Genomic DNA, 7,084 nt, shown 5'->3' on the forward strand with positions numbered 1-7,084 from the left:
TGCAGGGTCGACGAGGTCTAGGAACCCCATTACACCCATTTGTTGACAACCCAGAGAGAATTTTACATTCTCATCGAAGTTCGGCAACAATGGCTGACATGGATCCTCCACCTCCACCCCCAGTTCTTTCACGCCCTCTGCGAGAATACTTCATTCCCATAGACTATGTTCAGGCATCCTGCATTCGGAGACCCGATGTAGGAGCGCCACATTATGAAATTAAGGCCAGCATTATTCAAATGCTTCCATCCTTTTATGGCCTTAGTCATGAGGATCCCTACCGACACTTAGATGAATTCCTCGAAATCTGTTCTACTGTTAAGATACAGAATTTCGATGATGATGCGTTGAGGTTGACTCTATTCCCCTTTTCATTGAAGGACAAAGCCAAGTATTGGCTAAAGTCCTTAGATTCTGTAGAAATAGAGTCCTGGGATCAATTGCAACAGGAGTTTCTTCGGAAATACTTTCCCATTAGTCGCACGAACCAATATCGTAGAGCCATCACTAGCTTTTCAGAGCTAGATGGTGAGCGCTTTCATGAGACCTGGGAGAGAATGAAGGATCTCCTCAGGAAATGTCCCCATCATCAGGTGCCGAAATGGCAACTGGTGCAGAGCTTCTATGATGGATTGTCTGACAAGAATCGTCAGATGATCGACTCTTCATGCGGAGGGACATTCATGTTGAAAAGCGAGGACGAAGCATGGAGGCTATTTGATACATTGGCCGAGAATTCACTCCACCATGCTTCGAGCTCTCAATCTGATAGAGCCACACCCAGCATTCAGAAGAAAGCTGGTGTTCTTGAAGTTGGTCTATCTACTGCACTATAGTACAAGGTAGACATGATTGCTCAGAAGCTGGACCAGCTTCTCTCAGGACCATCCACTACACAGCAGGTGTGTACGCTTTGTGCCAGTCCGGCACACGAGATCACTGAGTTCCCTTCGGCAGCTCAGTACCCTGAATTTGTTCAAGAACAAGTTCAGGCAGCTCAGGGTTACGTCAGACCGCCGAATAACCCATTTTCATCGACATACAATCCGGGTTGGCATAACCATCCCAATTTTTCATGGAAGAATCCACAGTCTTCCATGCAGATGCCTACATCCTCTCAGCCAGTTCGGCAGCCATCTTTTACTTAGTCATTTCAAAGACCAAACTATGCTCAGTCTTCTTCTTCTTCTGTTACTCCCCCGATTCAGCAGGAGTCTGCCCCGCAGACATCTTTTGAGGGGAGACTTCTCCAGGCATTCCAAGAGGTGAAAACCTCTAATCAGAACGCCTTCGAGAAGTGTAGCCAGATTTTGAGCTCGCATACGCAGTCCATTGCGAAGTTAGAGTCGCAAATGGGACAGTTAGCTGAGGCTATTAGTAGGAGACCCGAGGGTACATTGCCGAGTCAGGCTGTCATGAACCCGAAGGGTAAGGACCAGATGACTGGAGGCCTATTTCATACTGAGACACAGCAGCAGGCTAAATCAGTTATGGCCTTGAGGAGTGGACGTGAGTATCACGTCGAGAGCAGAGAGCGAGAGAGTAGAGAGAGGATAAAGGAGCCAGAGACCATTGTTTCACCTACGTCGGCTCAATCATCATCATCCCCATCCCCATCATCACCTTCACCAGCTTCATCATCTTCATCCTCAGAGAAGAAGAAGGATAGGAGTGAGCCTTCTCACAAAGAGGAGGAACCAGCAGAGTATATTCCCCCACCACCCTATCCCAAAGCATTAGAGTCTCCTGGTTATAGAGGGAAGCAAGGTGCGAAGATCCAGGACATGTTTGACATCTTCAAGCATGTGCAGATCAACCTACCTTTGCTCGATGTTATTCAACAGGTGCCGGCATATGCCAAATTCCTGAAGGAACTATGTACGCAGAAGCGTAAATCTAGAGAGCGAGTTCCTAACAGGGTCTATCTGACTGAGCAGGTGAGTTCAGTACTTCAGCATCAGACACCACAAAAGCTCAAGGACCATGGAGCCCCTATCATTGCTTGTACTATAGGGAACATCCGGATAGAACGCGCATTGCTCGATCTTGGAGCAAGCGTGAACATTCTGCCCGGATATTTCTTCGATTCTTTCGGGCTAGGTGAGATGAGATCGACTCCGATTACACTGCAGCTGGCAGATCGTTCGGTCAAGGTACCGAGAGGTGTCTTGGAGGACGTGCTAGTTAAGGTGGATGACTTTTATTTTCCAGTCGATTTCATTATTCTTGATATGGAAGGAGTGGATAGCCAGCACCAGACTCCGATTATTTTAGGTAGACCATTCTTGGCGACTGCCAATGCGTGCATCAACTGTAGGACCGGAGCCATGGATCTCTCATTCGGCAATAGGAAGGTAAAGCTGAATATTTTCAATGCCGCAATGGGACCAGCAGGAGACATGGACTGCTTTCATGTAGACATTGCACAGGAGTTAGTGGAGGAGCAGCCCGAGTTGTACATTACTGAGGATTCTTTAGATTTGTACCATATAGAGAAGAATAGCGGTGTAGATAGTGTAGATGTGTCTAGAGTGTCGTCAGAGAGACCACCTTGGGGAGCGGTTAGGGAACCTCTTCCATCACTTGCTGAGACTCCCGCCAAATCGTCGATCGAGTCGCCTCCGAAACTTGAGTTGAAACCCTTACCGGATTCACTCAAGTATGCATACCTCGGAGATGATGAGACTCTGCCTGTGATCATCTCATCCTTGCTCACTGAGGAGCAGGAACATAGATTGCTGACTATTCTTCGAGAGCACAAGGCAGCGATTGGATGGGGAGTTGCTGATCTAAAGGGGATTGATCCTTCATTCTGCATGCATAGGATCCATTGTAATGAGGAAGTCAAGCCATTTAGGGATATACAGAGAAGGCTAAATCCCAACATGAAAGAAGTGGTGAAGAAAGAGGTGGTGAAGTGGCTGGATGCCGGAATCATTTACCCTATTTCTGATAGCCAGTGGGTCAGTCCGATTCAAGTTGTGCCGAAGAAGTCAGGACTCACTGTGGTTGAGAATGAGAAGGGTGAGAGAATTCCGATGAGGACCACTACAGGATGGCGAGTCTGCATCGATGATAGGAAGCTGAATGTGGCAACTAGGAAAGATCATTTCCCATTGCCATTCATTGATCAGATCTTAGAGAGACTCGCAGGACAGAGCTACTACTGCTTTCTAGATGGATATTCAGGATACAATCAGGTAGTTGTCCATCCTGACGATCAGGAGAAGACCACATTTACATGTCCTTATGGCACCTTCGCGTTTAGACGTATGCCGTTCGGGCTCTGTAATGCCCCGACTACTTTTCAGAGGTGCATGCTTGCTATCTTCTCGGACATGATTGATGATGTGATGGAAGTTTTTATGGACGACTTTTCAGTGTATGGCTCTTCTTTTGAAGATTGCCTCCAAAAACTTGCTCAAGTAGTGAGTAGGTGTGCGGAGACCAATCTCGTCCTGAGTTGGGAAAAGAGCCATTTTATGGTCCAGGAGGGGATTGTGCTAGGACATATTGTGTCCAAGCGTGGTATTGAGGTTGACAGAGCGAAGGTGGAATCCATTTCCCGTTTGACTCCACCCACCTCTGTGAGGCAGATTCGATCATTTTTAGGGCATGCGGGATTTTATAGGCGGTTCATAAAAGATTTCAGCAAAATCTCTCGACCGCTTTGCACGTTATTGGAGAAAGACCAGCCCTTTGTTTTCGGTGAGGATTGTATGAAGGCCTTTGAGATTCTCAAAGAGGCCTTGATTACTGCACCTATTTTGAGACCTCCAGATTGGACTCTCCCATTTGAGATTATGTGCGATACATCTGATTACGCTATGGGGGCTATTTTAGGACAACGCATTGATAGGAAACCTTATGTGATCTACTATGCGAGTAGAACTCTGTCTGATGCCCAGATGAATTATACTACGACAGAGAAGGAACTACTTGCGGTAGTTTTCGCATTGGATAAATTTAGGTCCTATTTACTCGGTTCGAAGGTGGTTGTCTATTCTGACCATTCTGCATTGGAATATTTGTTGAATAAGAAAGACACCAAACCGAGATTGATTCGTTGGGTCCTACTACTACAGGAGTTTGATCTCGAGATTCGAGATAAGAAGGGAAGCGAAAATGTAGTAGCAGACTATCTTTCCAGACTGATCGTGGAGACCACGCAGGATCAGAAACCGATCAGCGATTCTTTCCCCGACGAGCAGATCATGTCAGTTAGTACATCGCAGTTACCCTGGTTTGCAGATATTGTGAACTATCTGGTTTCGAGGCAGATACCTGAGCATTGGAACAAGAATGTGCGTGAGAGATTCCTATCTTAGGTGAGGCACTATTATTGGGATGAACCAGAGTTGTTCAAATACTGTGCAGACCAGATCATTAGGAGATGTGTTCCGGAGGAAGAGTACCAGTCCATTCTGAATTTTTCTCATTCATTAGCCTGTGGAGGGCATTTTAGTAGTAGGAAGATGGCTGCAAAGGTTTTGCAGTCACGATTTTATTGGCCTACACTCCACAGGGATGCTCATGAGTTCTGTAGGCGATGCCTGCGATGTCAGCAGATTGGGAACATGTCCAAGAGGGACATGATGCCCTTGCTTCCGATTTTGATAGTCGAGATTTTTGATGTTTGGGGCATTGATTTCATGGGACCATTTCCGCCTTCATTCGGAAATTTATACATTCTAGTGGCGGTTGATTATGTGTCCAAGTGGGTCGAAGCTGTGGCCACCAAGACCAATGATCACAGAGTAGTGCTTAAGTTCATTAAGCACAACATTTTCAGTCGTTTTGGTGTGCCACGTGCGATGATTAGCGATGGTGGCAAGCATTTTAGGAATATACAGATAGCTTCTCTGTTGAGAAGATATTCTGTCAATCATAGATTTACCACTCCATATCATCCGCAGACTAGTGGACAGGTTGAAGTGTCCAATAGGGAGATTAAGCGAATTTTAGAAAAGACAGTTCGTCCGGACCGCAAGGATTGGTCCCAGCGCTTAGATGATGCACTTTGGGCATATAGAACTGCATTTAAGACTCCCATTGGCATGTCCCCGTATCACCTTGTATTCGGGAAAGCATGCCATCTTCCTGTCGAGCTAGAGCATAGAGCGTACTGGGCTATCAAGAAATTAAATTTTGACCTCACCCAGGCTGGCAAAGAGAGAGCACTGCAACTCTCAGAATTAGAGGAACTCAGGAATGATGCATATGAGAATGCCAAATTATATAAAGCTCGCACAAAGGCATTTCATGATAAGCATATTGTCAGAAAAGTGTTTGAGCCAGATCAGAAAGTGTGGCTATATAATTCTCGTTTACATTTATTCCCAGGGAAGTTAAGATCGAGATGGACAGGTCCGTACATTGTGAAAGAAGTATTTCCCCATGGAGCAGTGACACTATTCGATCCTATGACCCAAGGTACATTCAAGGTAAATGGGCAAAGACTGAAGCCATTCATTTCAGATGCCTTGCAGGATGTTGAGTGTGAGATAGTGCATCTCACGAAGGCATGAGGGTTCGACCAGAGGGATGTATCATATGTACATTATTTCTTTTTCATTTCAGAGTTTTTATTTATTTAGTATTTCATTTCACATGTGCTAATTTGTGTTTTGATGTATGCAGGATGAACTTAACAATTAGTGTATCAATTACCAGGTACAGAGAAGAGCTTTCAAAGAATTCAAGGATCAGAGGAAAATCAACTTCAGAAGCTCAGAGAAAATCAGGTTGTATCTATCCTTTCTCCCATATTTTTGTTAGTGTCTTTTAGTGTGCATTTGCATTACATTTTTATTCATTTTGTATGCCACTAGGGACAGTGTCATTCAAGCATGGGGGGGTGGTTTAGATGCATGCACACAAAAATTTAAATTTTTTTTTATGACTAGTAATCAAAGTAGGCATTTGAGAACAAAGTGTAGCATATATGATTGTTTTTGACATAATCTAACAGTTTATAAATTTTTAAGCCCCATAAAAAATTTTTATTTTTCTGAACTGAGTCAAATAGAGTAGTATTCATGAGAAAATTCAAAGAAAAGATAGTATTTGACTATTAGAAAATTTTGAATCACTTTAGTATAAGTATGCACAGTATGTTTTCTGAAAGAAATAAGCAATGGAAAGATGTGTTTGAAAAATGAGTTTAAAAGAATAGAGTTACGTTTAGTTGTTGATGTCTTCGTGAATCCTAGTAGTAGAACTCAGACACGAGATGAAGTGTTTGAGTATCTTAACGAAAAGGATAACGAAGGAGATCATCTCTTGTCTAAGTCGATATCTGTGGCCTTTGTAGTTCGAGTAAGTAGAATCTGAAGGGTGTTTTACATCTGGTGCCCCAAAGCCAGCTGGTTTGGGAGCAACCGGTTCGAAAGCTTGTTACATGGACTGCATAGAAAGCCTAAGAGATAGAGACATTGCACATGACGAGAGGAAGACTATACGTAAACTATTAGAATAGAAAGTCTAGTGACTCGAGCAATTAAGTCCGAGGGATACTTTGTATCTAGTGCCCTAAGGTCGGCCGACTTGGGAGTCACTGACCCAAAGCTCGCTACACGGGTCACGAAAACTGACTATTCGAAATAGTGCTCATATGAGAAGAATGCGCAAGAGATCAAAAGTTGAAAAAAAAAAAAAGTGAAAATGAAAGAAAAGAATGTGCTGAATGAGAAATTTTTCATTGCTTAGGCATAAATATGTATTACTGTGCAGAAAATATACAAGTGAGAATAAATGAGTAAAACATGAGAATACTTGACTTTCAGAGAAAAATCATGAACTAGCTACAATATTAGAAAAGTGAAGAAAAAGAATTTTTTACTGTGGCGGCATGAGATTTTAAACTTGTTTTGAGAATGTCAATTACATGAAATATTTGTTCCAACTGCATTCTTAAGAGCCTCATATTTTTGAAAAATCATCCTCGTATTTCATTGATGTTTGTGGGTAGCATCTCTGCAAACCCTCACGAGACCTTACTCGTCCACTAGTGTAAGCTAGGGGTTTAAAGGGCTTGTTGCATACGCTAAATGCAACCGTGATTCCTACGAAAGTGAGTTAGTAT

The 7,084-nt window shown here is 43.6% G+C and overlaps 1 non-coding gene across 1 annotated transcript; it reads right to left on the reverse strand.

Moving 5' to 3' along the window:
• Window positions 1-492: 492 nt before the first annotated feature.
• LOC149849223 (small nucleolar RNA R71) lies at window positions 493-595 on the reverse strand. The gene has a single exon (XR_016426549.1). It is a non-coding gene; the product is annotated as a small nucleolar RNA R71 (small nucleolar RNA).
• Between the last annotated feature and the right edge of the window lie 6,489 nt (window positions 596-7,084).

Source organism: Nuphar pumila, chromosome 1, assembly GCF_984573655.1.
Source record: "Nuphar pumila chromosome 1, dmNupPumi1.hap1.1, whole genome shotgun sequence".
NCBI lineage: Eukaryota > Viridiplantae > Streptophyta > Magnoliopsida > Nymphaeales > Nymphaeaceae > Nuphar > Nuphar pumila.